General features: G+C 42.4%; 1 long non-coding RNA gene across 1 annotated transcript; it reads right to left on the minus strand.

The window, feature by feature from the left end:
* Positions 1–6,017: 6,017 nt before the first annotated feature.
* LOC148122235 (uncharacterized) lies at positions 6,018–10,394 on the minus strand. Its single transcript, XR_015737682.1, has 2 exons — positions 9,973–10,394; positions 6,018–9,848 (listed from the first exon to the last, which is right to left on the minus strand). It is a non-coding gene; the product is annotated as an uncharacterized LOC148122235 (long non-coding RNA).
* Positions 10,395–12,870: the final 2,476 nt, after the last annotated feature.

Raw genomic sequence — 12,870 nt, forward strand, 5'->3', positions numbered from 1 at the left:
TGTAAGATGGCCCAGCCCATTGTAAGTGGTGACACCTATGGGAAGGTGATTCTGGGTGTAGAAGAAAGCAGAGCAGACTGAAGAAGCCTGCAGGAGCCAGCCCATAACCAGCAATTCTCCATGGCCTCTGCTTCAGGTCCTGCCTCTAGGCTCCTGCCTTGAGTTCCTATCCTGACTTCCCTGGGTGATAGACTACAAGCTGATAGATGACGTAAACCCTTTCCTTCCCAAGTTTCTTATGATCATGGTGTTTATCACAACAACAGAAACCATAACTAAAATAAAATATAAGGTATTTGTAACTGTATATTTTCAACAGAGTTATGCCACTTGTGATAATAATGTTTCCCCCAAAGTCACAGACTATCTACTAAAAATCCCACTACCAGGTATGAGACACTCCCTTTTGGGTTGTTGGCCAGAGAAGTGAAAGAGACTTCCTGTTGGCATAGCCTGTTTGTTTCCGGCCACTCAGATCTGACATCCATTTTGTTGGCGCAGGTTGTTCATTTGTTCCTGCCTTCTCAGACCTGAAGTAATCACATAGAAATTATATTGTTTGCAATACTGTTTTTTCAAAAGCTTAAGTGTATTTCTAGCTAGCTCTTAAATCTAAAATTAACCAATTTCTATTATTTTATATTTTAACACAAGTCTCATGAATTACTGGCAAGTTTCCAGCTGGCAGCTTGTGTCTTTCTCCTCTGGTGGCTACAAGACCATTGACTCTGCCTTACTCTCTCTATGTATCTTTTCCAGACTGACTATATTCTGTTAAGCCATTGGCTGAAAACAGGTTTTTATTAACCAATGGCACTACAACATATTCATAGCATACAGAGGGGAATCTATGTATCAACTGCACAAACAACACAGGCTATTATGTTATCCTTGAAGGTAAGGACCCATGGCTCAAGACACCACACACTTCTGACACAGGACTTGGAGTATTCAAGTTGGGGCTTCCCTGACAGCCTCCCCACTGAGGACGAGATTCCATAGCACCAGCTGTGACTGTGCAAGCTGCCAGGGTAGAAAGGCAACCAATAGTCCTACCTCACTGTGATACCCATGACCCCAAACATCAACCAGCATGGCAAGACAGACCCAAAGTTCATATTTTGACAGTAACCAACAGCTATGTAATTGGACCTAAGCCTTGATCAACATGAGGGAAATCATGCCTGAAACCAAAAGAATCAGTCAACCATCTAGAGCTAGCAAAGTCAGAAATCTTAGAGGAAAAACATACAACTGCCATCTTCCTAAACCAGTATAATCCCTAACTGCATTCTAAATACTTATTCTTATAACCACAGATAGGTATAACTCTCATGGAAGAGGAGGTGATACAAATATATATTTATACTCTTTTGTATGCACCTAACAAAATCAAATTACAACTCTATTATAACTTAATGGAAATCTATGCTAAGAAATTATACAAATAGGTATAACATCACCTTGTTGTAGATTATAATAAAATAGTTACACACTCATTCAGAATGGAGTGTAATAATGGTTTATTTAGGGGAAGACTCGTAGATCAGCAGTCCTCTGAATGAGTGGGGAACAAAAATAGAATCCAACAGCCAAAGGGCCACACACATTTTTACAACTGTATATATAGTACATGAGGCTACACCCAAAGTGGGTCAGTATTTTAAAGGCTGTTGGCTGAAGGAGTGTAGGGGTCGTCCTTTCACGCCACCCACATCCCACGAGTTCCATATTGTCCTAGGGGTTAAAGCATAAGACACACACACACAGATACAAAGTTTCAGTCATCCTCAAGAAGAGAATGCCCCTTTATTTAACTAAATCCAGGGTTAAAATACCTTTGACCCCAGTAAAGGAAAACTCCTCCCACCTGGAGGGGGCTGGGGAAACTGGCCTCTGTGTGGGAGTTTTTCCCCAGGCAGGTGGTCGAGGGTACAAGGCAATGTCAGACAGGTTAGATGGACCTTGGCGCCTGAGCTTCTTTGAGGCAGGTTGAGAAATTACCATTTTAAAGTAAAATAGATCCCTCAGGCTAATGTACCAGGCTATAGCAAAACCAAGGACAAAACTAGCAGAAAGCTTAGCTGGTTAGCGTAAACATTATTTGCATCCAGTATTTTGGCCTCAAGAATCATGGAGGTCAGGGTCCCACAAAGGAGTTCCCACAGCATTACCTCTCATGAATGAAGCTTCCATTTGCAGATGTTGGGAACCATAACAGAAAGTCACAAATGCTCAAATGCAGAGAATGACTGACTGTGATTCCCAGGCCCAACTGAAAATCTATAACCCAGCTCCCACACCAAAGGCTAAGGGTGCACCATGGACAAGGGGCAGAAGGATCATAAGAGCCAAACAGACAGAAGTCTGCTGTGAAATTGTGCCTTCTATAACAGGAAAGCTACACCCATAAAATCTCAACATGGCTTCCTGAACAAGACCTGAGAAATTCCAACACCAGTTGACATCGCAATATAGATGAAGGAAATCTTATGGGTCACACCCATAAATAAAGTGTACAAGCAATTAGCAACTGTTGAGAGAGAATTAGGCTTTCTTAGGGATGATCCTCTTGATAGGATCCAATACCAAGGGGTCAGCCCTAGACACACACATGCAGGCAACACTAAACAGAGTCAGAAGAATGTATTTATGTTTATTTGTTTATATGTATATATAACAATGATTAAAGAAAAGGACACTGTGAATTTGTGAGAGATTGGGAGAGGTGCACACTGGGAGGGAGGAAAGAGAGTGGAAAATGATGTAATTACATTTTACTTAAATTTTAAAAAGAAAAAAAATCAAAGTGAATACTGGTGAAGGTGTCACAAAACGACTCACTGGTAAGGGCACAGTCATCCAGACTCACCACCGGAATTTAATTCCCTGATTCCACAGAGTGGAAGGGGAAAATCAATTCCACTAAGTTGCCATCTGACATTTATGTAAACACTGTGACATGCAAACATGTGTGCACACTTATATGTAAACACATAAGTATAAAATTAAGTGGCTGGTGACAATGTGAGGAAAGAGAAACCTTGGTGACTGCTTGTGTCTTTACCTGGGCTTTGGTGTCAGGGTAATAGTGCATCATAAAATGAGTTTGGAAACCCCTCTTCCTCTTCTACTCATGGAACAATTTGGGTACCTGGTATCAATTCTCCTTTAAGTACAGTAGACTTCTACAGTACTTCATCTGACTCTGGGCATATTTTAGTTAGGAGTCTTATTATTACTGCTTCAGTCTCGCTGCTGGTTATGAATCATTTTAAGGACTTTTCTTCTTAGCTTAATTTTGCCACATCCTGTGCATTTAGAAATTCATCCATTTATCTTAAATTTTTCAATTTAGTGGCTTAAAGGTATTAAAGTATATTCTTATGCTTTTCTGTATTTCATTAATATCTGCTGTCAATATGTACCTTATCATTTTCAAGTTTGTTTGTTTTTTGTTGTTATTGTTTATTCATTTGGCTTTTTTTTTCTATTAGGTTTTTGATTTTTTCTCGTTACTGTGTTTTCTGGTTTCCTCCATTCAGCCAGAGAGACCACAGAAGCACTGAGAGCTGGGAGAGGGGTTCCTCCCCACAGAACAATGGTGACTGGGACCCTGGGTGGGACCACTTGTGTTCATGTTCACAGGGACAGGGAATAGAGAAGGCTTAGAACCTTGAGAGGCAGGGGACATCTGTGTGGATCTAGCCCACTGCTGACATGACAGAGTAGCCCAGACTTTCTAGGGTTATTGATAATATCACCGTACTGATAAGTTAACCAACTCTAGCGTTCTGCCGTTCACTGCTGATAGGTGATCCTTCTTACGAAGATATCTTGAGTTTTCTGATACTTACAAGTGGAAGCATCTCAGATACCACATCTACAGGCAAACAGCATCAGGGAATGTGCTTAGAGGATTCTGAGAGATCAGAGACCAGTGTGGGTCTCTGTTGAAGAGAAGCTGAAGGATGGGGAGTAAGAGATGGGTTAAAACACATTGAAGTGGGAGAGAAGAAGCCCACAGGGATGTCCCCAACTTCCATTCAACCAGCAACTCAGAGATTCTTCTGAACAAACATCATTGTGTTCAGCCAAGTCTATGGGTGGAGTCGGGGATTGATGGCAGGTTCACAGTTGAGACTGTGGGAAGTTCCATAGATGGCTTGGAAGAGTCATAGCTGCTGTATCTGTCTTTTGGTGACATTTGGTGACACTCAGACTTTGATAAAAATTAAAAGTCATACAGCCATGGATATGTAGTAAGACCCTGTCTCCAAAAAACCAAATGCAAATAAAATTCAGATTCTCTAATTTGTTAATTAATTAACAAATTAATTTGTTAATTTGTTAATCTTGTGCAAGATTCTCTAATTTGTTAAATGTGCTTAAAAAAAAACCCAAAGTTTCTAGGTTACCTTGCACCAAACATCTAGTGTTTTCCAAGGTTGGCTTCAGCCCATCCGTTTAAGGGCCCACATTAACATTGGTACTGTGAACTCTTGCTTCATTGACATTGACTGTCATCTCTGTGCTCATTTACTGAATTTGAAGGACACCTGATGATAATGACCTGGGACTTTGAGTTCCAATGTCTTTTTAAATTTGCCGCACTGTTTGCTTTGGAAGTGGAAGCATCTCAGATACCACATCTACAGGCAAACAGCATCTTTTGACTAATAAACATGCCTTTTGACTAATAAATACCTATCAAGACTCAAGTGCTTCTTTGGTAAAATTCTGCCTGGCCAGACTCTTCCAGAACTTTCAGCACTCCCTTGACTCCAAGACCTGCTCACTCCCCCCTTGTGGGCCCAGGGCTGAGATTCTTACAATCTGTGGACCTATGCAACTCCTCTCTGCCCATGCGAATTATACACACAATGTACCCTAATCACAGCTGCCCTGAGGGAGTTGTGTGCCATGTAGCACATTTGTATCTCACACTATCAGTCAGGAGCTCAGCTTTCCCTCTGAGACACTGGGCTAAGCCTAAGTTGGTGACCAGTTGAGCCTTGAGCTCAGAGTTCCCAGCTCTTCGCATGCAGTTCATGTAGCATAAGACACTGAGCCAACTGGATTGATGTACAGCAAAGTCAATCCTGTGTCATACTGTCTATTCCTGTCATTTTGTTTTATGGTGCAGGAAGTTGAAGCTGTACCTTCCCACATGCTCTCCCACTATGTTCTATCCTAAGCCTTCTTTTCCACCCTTGGTTTATTATTATTATTGTTATTATTATTATTATTTCATGTGTGTATATCTTTGTGTATATATGTTGATTGAATATGCAGGTTCTCATAGAAGCAGAAGAAGGCATTGGATCTTCTGCAGATGGAGTTGGAGAGTTGTGAGCCTCCTGCGTGCTGAGAACCAACTCTCCTCCTCTAGAGCAGCAATCTCTCTGACCCCATTTCTAATTAGTTACTTCTGTATATTTACTTTAGGGACAGTGTCTTAGTTGGGGTTTCTACTGCTGTAAACAGATAACAGGACCACAGCAACACCTGTCAGGGAAAATCATTGAATTGGGCTGCCTTATGTTTTCAGAGGTTTAGTCTGTTATCGTCACGGTGCAACATGGAGGCATGCAGCAGACACAGTGCTGGAGAAGTAGCCGAGTGTCCTACGTGTTGGCTTGCAGGCAACAGGAAGTGGTATGAAATGCTAGGCTGTATCTTGAGCACATATGAGTCTTCAAAGCCCACCGCCACAGGGACACACTTCCGCCAACACAGCCACACCTACTTAATAGTGCCACTCCCTTTTGGGGTCATTTTCTTTCAAACTAAATCATTCAGAGTTTCCCTCTGTATTCCTAGGTGGCCTGGAACTCTTTCTACAGATCAGATGGCCTTGATTGACCCCTTCTGCTTCTGCTGGTCATGGGCTGAGGTGACAGGCACGCGCCACTGTTGTTCCTCAGCTCCCTTCCATCAGGACAGACAGCTTAGTAGTTAAGGGTGTTGTGCTCAGATCACGACCCCCAGAGAGAGACCACCAGAGAGGCCCAGACTGTAATAAGCAAGGTTTAATCAGCATAATACAAACATGTTTGGAACTCATCTCCATCCCTGTTACAACAAGGTAGAGAGGAGTTGTATCTCCTCTGTGGGGTAAGCTTTTAAAGGCATAACTACAAAGAGAATCTTTGAAGATGCTTTGGCATGGGTACAAGGACTTTTGCTCCCTCACATTCTGTTAAGTCAGCTTTTTTTCTTGTTTTTAGAGCAAGGCCACTGTTCCTGAGTTAGGCCATCTTTATCAGCCTGTACCAGGTGGCTGGCTGGGCTGAGCTAAGTGACCTTGTGCTCAGAATATGCTGGGTGGGAGAGGGGAAGGCCACTATCTTCCTGGGAAAACATTCTGCTAGGAAATTTCTTCTTGCCCCTTTGAGAATAAGGGGTGAGGGTCCCACATTCCCTACTCCTCTTGGTCCTAAGAATCAGCTCGATCATGAGCTGGTTTTTCTAACTTTGGCCAAATTGTCTCTTAAAATTAGAGCCTTTTTATGGTTTTTTTTTTTGACTTAGCATTTTAAACAGGGGTTATTGGACGATGTATTCTTTTAACTGCTTCCAGCTGACTTTGGGGGTCGTGGTCAAGGGTTAACAAGGGTGAAATGCTAGTCAAAAAGAGAAAATTTTAGGAACATTTGGTTTGTGGACTTTGTTGAAGAGCCAGGGAGCATTTATATCGGCTACATTGGTCCATATCAAATTTTTAGCAAGTCCACAGTCATTTGGAGCAGGTTGCAGTCAGCAATTAATGCTTGTTTGTGTCCGCCAACCAAGGGGAAACCTGTTGAGACAAATTTAAACTAGGAACAGAAGTTAATACATTTGAAACTTTTAGGCCTATATTAAAATCCATATTATAGAAATAGCAAATAACAGATATTTATAAAACAGTAAAAATAGACTTATACCTTTGAGTCCCAGCAAAAACATAGAAAATTCTGAACTTGTAACCCAAACAGTATGTAGTCATTGTTTTATTGTTTATTAGTATTATTTCAAATTATTTTTTTAACCCTTGATGTTTATGAACTTTTATATTCTTAGACCTTTATATATAATGAGCTAACAAGCTGGCTATGGCTTTTTGTAAGGATCTGGATATCCTTTTTGCTCTTAAATTGATATTATAGCTGGCCTAGCCATTAAATATAATCAGAGATCTTAGAAGGATTAATAAATTATACTTAAGTACAGACAAAACAGAAAAATGACAGAGACCAGCCCATATACAGTCATACCCAGGTCTCCATAGCGTTGGAGGCAGCAGTATCAGAACAGCAGGCTTTACCAGGCCCATAAGGTGATTGGTTTCTGTGGAAGAGGGACATGGAAAAGACTGGCCTTATTTTGTCTGGCAAAAGTGGTGCAATCAATTCTCCAAGGTCCCACTGTTTGTCCACAGTCTGGGCTGGGTCCTGGCAGCAGGTCATAGCATCTGGGCATTTCGCCCAGTGGTCAGCGTCGTCGTTATCCAGGTGGAGACATTGCGGTATCTCATACAAGGTCTCTTTGGAGACCTTGGGTCACTGTTAGGATCTCAGAGTCTCTGTCTGATATAAGCCTTTTAAATATTATTTGAAATGCCATTTTTTATAGATCTCTGAAGTATTTAGGGTTCTCCAGGTATCTCTGATTAGACAAACTTTATTATTAAAATTATTTGTTTTAAGCTTTAAAACATATATAGGGGACTAAATAAGGCTTATCCATGTACTTATATCAGTATTTGAGGATGACTGATTGTTAATTTGTATTTTTAACAGACTAGAACTATATATCATATTTTTGTTAGATTGAACCTTTAATGATTTTAGCAAAGACAATGAGGCTAAAATCTAAATATTAACAATATGAAACATTTTACAAGCATATATGTTTTATAACCTACTTTATTATAGTTGGCATTTCTATTGACTATTACCTGGCATTGGTGTTTACTTTGTAGCTGGTTTTTTTCCTTTGGGAGTCTAATCCCAAATATTCCCGGTGGTAACTGACTTTCTTGTATATCAATAAAGAACAGCATAAAACAGTTTTAACATTAATCTGTATCAAAAAGGCATCCAAATGTTTGCGAACCCGAATCTAATGACCAGAGCTCAGAGAAGAATTACAAGTACAAAATTTATAAGTACCAAAGACTAATTTTTTAACAAAATAAACATATATAATTTTTAAAGAAATAACCATGACCCTTTATCAAGACAAATAAAGCTTTTTAAAACCAGAATTAACAGTTAAACAGTTAAGTACAAGAAATTATAGCAAACATCTTTTGGTCTTTTAAAAACCTGTATTAAAAACCTTTTTAGATAATGTGTAAATTTTTATCAGAGTCTTTTTTGTGATTTTATTTAGCAGAACATTGTATAAAACAAAAGCAGAAATATGCATCTTAATTAAAGATGATAAGTATTTGTAACCCATATATTTTTTTTCCTGTGGAAACAAAAGCATTTTTAAACATAATGTATCTTTTGACATTTATTTTAAAAATCAACATTTTTTAAAGTTACAAGTTGGTATAATTGAAAACTTCTTATAAGCAGTATCAGGACAGAAAAGGATTAAGACGGGAAACTGCTGGCCAGTAGAAGAGACCTTGAGTGTTATCATACTGAAGAACTTGGTTCAGAAAAGAAAAGAGGGGGGCAGCAGCAGTGGGCACAGAGAGTGTCCTTAGCTGTTAATGCTTTCTTTAAAAAGTTTTTTGTTAACTTTTTTGACCGTGATCTCAGATTTTTTGTTTTACATTTGCACAGTTTTTTAATTGCAAGCGATCAGTTCTCTGTCACCTGTGTGTAGGTCCCTCTCTCCTGCCTAAGGCAAAGACCCTCAAGATACAGAGAGAGAACAAGGGAGGGGGGCCGCCCTGTTCTGCTGCAGCCGGCCTCTCTCAGTCATTAGCTCCACCGCCTGTCTTTTGAAGAAGCTGGGTGTATGATGATTTTTGTCATCTGCTCCGTCTCAGGTGTCCTTGTTCCCTGGCCTCAGAGTCCCCCAGCCCCCATCCAGATCCTCTGTCACATTGCATTTCTCGCAGTCTCAAGGCTTAGCTCTCAGCACCCAGACAGTGTATTCTCTTGCCATCAGACCTGGCTCAGGGCTAGGGATACAGACCCTATATGGGCTTCTGTCAAGTTATCTGCATTTTACGTTTAAGTTTTGTCTTTTTTTTTTTTAAGTCCCGTCAGTCCAGTCTTAAACATAATAAACAAAGAGACAACAGTTTTCTGGAACTCCAGGGGATCACCACGTACCCAATGTAGTAGCCCCAAAGACATTACAAGTCACAGGCATGTATTCCCTACCCTCTCTGCGCCCAGTTTCTTTTGGGTGCTCTCCAAGATTTTGCCTCTCTCCTCTCCATGCCTAACTGCTGGGGGGGGGGGGGGATGGAGCTCCAAAGGAGCCTCAAGAAAGAAAACAAAGTAACAATTACCATAACATAACATAAAAGGACTTTGACAAATTCCAGGGACAAGACACATAGTGACATTTTCTCCCACTATGGGAGAAACTCAAACAGCTGTCTCTGAGGTGGCTGCAAATGATCCAGGGTCTGTAGAATGCCAGTCCCTGTCTAATGACCCAGGAGCAAAACTCCCTGTCTGAAAATGACCCGGAGCCAGCAAGGCCCCTGTCTGGAAATGACCCGGGAGTGGGAGAATTCCGATCCTTGTCTGGAAATGACCCAGAGCCAGCAAGGCCCCTGTCTGGAAATGACCCGGGAGTTGGAGAATTCCCAACTCTGTCTGAAAATGGAAGACAAGGTGTCCCTTGCTTCTGCAGGGTCTCTGTACAAGCGCGTCCACTTCAGAGAACACCTGTCAATAACAAAATCCCAAATTGGTCGACCGGTACAAAACCAAAGCAGCCACAGCCTGCCAGACAAGACAAAATGACAGAGACAAAGAGACAAGAGACAAAAGACAACGAGTGCTCTCTCACCGGTAGATGCTAATAAACCTCTGGACTTCCATCATCCTGGTAGAATCTCTGGGGTTCCCGGTCAATGCACCATATGTTGTGCCCAGATCACGACCCCCAGAGAGAGACCACCAGAGAGGCCCAGACTGTAATAAGCAAGGTTTAATCAGCATAATACAAACATGTTTGGAACTCATCTCCATCCCCGTTACAACAAGGTAGAGAGGAGTTGTATCTCCTCTGTGGGGTAAGCTTTTAAAGGCATAACTACAAAGAGAATCTTTGAAGATGCTTTGGCATGGGTACAAGGACTTTTGCTCCCTCACATTCTGTTAAGTCAGCTTTTTCCTTGTTTTTAGAACAAGGCCACTGTTCCTGAGTTAGGCCATCTTTATCAGCCTGTACCAGGTGGCTGGCTGGGCTGGGCTAAGTGACCTTGTGCTCAGAATATGCTGGGTGGGAGAGGGAAGGCCACTCTCTTCCTGGGAAAACATTCTGCTAGGAAATTTCTTCTTGTCCCTTTGAGAATAAGGGGTGAGGGTCCCACAAAGGGCACTCGTTCTAGAGGAGTACTCGTTCACTTTCCAGCATTGACAAGGTGTAACTCCAGTTTCAGGGCATCTGAAGCTCTCCTCTCTGGGCAACAGGCACATGTTAGTGCACAGGCACACAGGCAGGCACCACTGTATATGTGAACTAAATAGAGAAAGAAAGAACAAGAACGGAAAAAAAAATCTTGGGAGAAACAGCAAAGGTACTGGCTTGAGAAGAAATAAATGTGAGTCTAGACTAGCTTTACTGTAGAAAGTATCTAGGAAGTCTCAAACTACTTTCTATTGCATATGACCCTGTGGGAAATCACATGTTGAGAAAGAAACAGTGTTAATTTGCTTTAGTTTGGCAAAAAAAAAACTTCAATCAATTTATCAGAAAATAACAGGGAGGCCCTGTACGGAGCCAGCGGTCATTCTTCAGTGACCGGGTTCTCGATACAGAGGATGAAGCGGTCAAAAGGAAACGAGACAGGTAAGTGTGAATTGGGGAAGTCTTATACAAGCTATGTCTTACATTAAAGGAAGCTTATTAAAAAGTACAGCATCTTATACTATTGTTAGGGGAGAAATGGGACAAAGTCAGCAGGAGGCTAATCAATGACATCACACATAAGGAACACAGGGTTTCTCAAGAGCATTAGAGACGAGCACACAGAGGCCTTGGGACTGATAATTCAATCTCTTCAGGAGGAACAGTCACGGTCCCAGGAACCAAAACCTTGACTCCTTCGAGGTCCAGGCCTCCTCCCCAGACTGGCCTTGCCAAGTCCACTCCTGAGCAAGGGCACAGAACTAGGTTCCTTTTGTCCTTTAATCAGGGTCCCTAAGAAAGCCTTAGATTGTTGACTCTCCCCAAGGCCCAAGACATGCTTCTAAAACATGGCTAGCACTCTTCACAAGCACAAACACTTAAGAGGCAAAGAGAGACAGCCTCAGAGTGAGATGACACAGGGGTGTTGGTGTCCACACTAACTGTCACGGTGGGGAAGAGTATTTCGGGATTTTATGCCTTTGAACTTCTCTTTTCGATGTTGGCTCTACCCCAGGGTCTTGGGAGTATGCCAGAACAAATATTACCTCCAAGTGATGCTCCCGGCCCTGTAAACTTTTCCCCATCCCAAGTTATTTTAAAGAATAAATACTTAAAGGCTACTGGCTGCAGGAATTCCTACAGCATTTCTGTAGGATACATTCATTTTCATTGAAGATAAAGTCCAGGATTTTCATCAAAGAACTTTAACATTAGTTGGTTCAGAGGTGGGCACATGATGGGCCAGCAGAATGTCTTTTCTACACCTGTACACGGTGACACATTTCAAACACTAAAGGAAAGTTGATCACACACTCACAGAGGTTTCCAGTGTGCTGCACACTTGGCCAGCCTTGGGAACTCAGAACCAAGCCCTGGAGAGCTCCTTGCTCAGGGCTTTGTGCTGTCTGGACAGGGACCTGATGGGGAAGCCCAGCATGTGGATGGAGAGGAGCAGGCCCAACTGAAGAAATGGTGAGAGCAGAGTCTGGGCTGCAGAAAGACTAAAGTGCAGACAGGCTAAACGAACAGGGTCCCGGGAAAATGGCACCACAGGCAGGCAGCTGAGGGCTCCCTTCCTTTCAGGGTAGGAACAATGGACTCAGTTTTGAGGCACCAGCACCCTCAGCAGAGCTCCTGACTCAGCCCTTGCTGTGCACCTGAGATCTCCCAGGTCTCCCCAGCAGTCTCCACAGTGCTCTCCTGGGACACTCGCCTTCCCCACAGGTTTTCTTTCTTCCTCTGCCAGGAGCTCGCTGCCTGTGACATGGACTCTCTCATGAGCAGTGTCAGACACAGCTCGTCCCTGAACTGACTGACACACTGACTTGAGACCCTGTGCTGTGCACATGCGCATCACCCTGGAGTGCAGCACTGCTGATTTGCCAGATGTTTGTAGAGCAGTGGAGCAGATTCTACAGCTGAGGAGAAATTAGCAGTGCACACCAGGATGCAATGGGGCCAGCCCTGGACACTGGGAGGGCGTGCAGACTCCGGCAGTGACGTGTATCTCTGAGGCCACTGAGGTCAGCAGGTAATGATTAATAGCCCAAGACCTATGAACCAATGATTATAATTAAAATCACAAGTGAACTTGTGGGTCTGTGAGTGAAGTCAGCGACAGATGTCCTTGTTTGTGGATAAGATCCCTGAGTCTGAACTTGGCAGGAAGTAACCATAATTCTCACTGTCTTGTAATGACATTGCTAATGGTGACATTACAGCTTTCCCACAGCAGTAACTGCAGGGATGCCCAGATGCACAGAGACACAGAGCATGCTGGGACAGAGTGTCGATGGTCATTCAGGTGAAGTTAAGTGTGAACTGTGAAATTCT

Source organism: Myodes glareolus, chromosome 4, assembly GCF_982192425.1.
Source record: "Myodes glareolus chromosome 4, mMyoGla1.1, whole genome shotgun sequence".
In the NCBI taxonomy this organism is placed as follows: Eukaryota; Metazoa; Chordata; class Mammalia; order Rodentia; family Cricetidae; genus Myodes; species Myodes glareolus.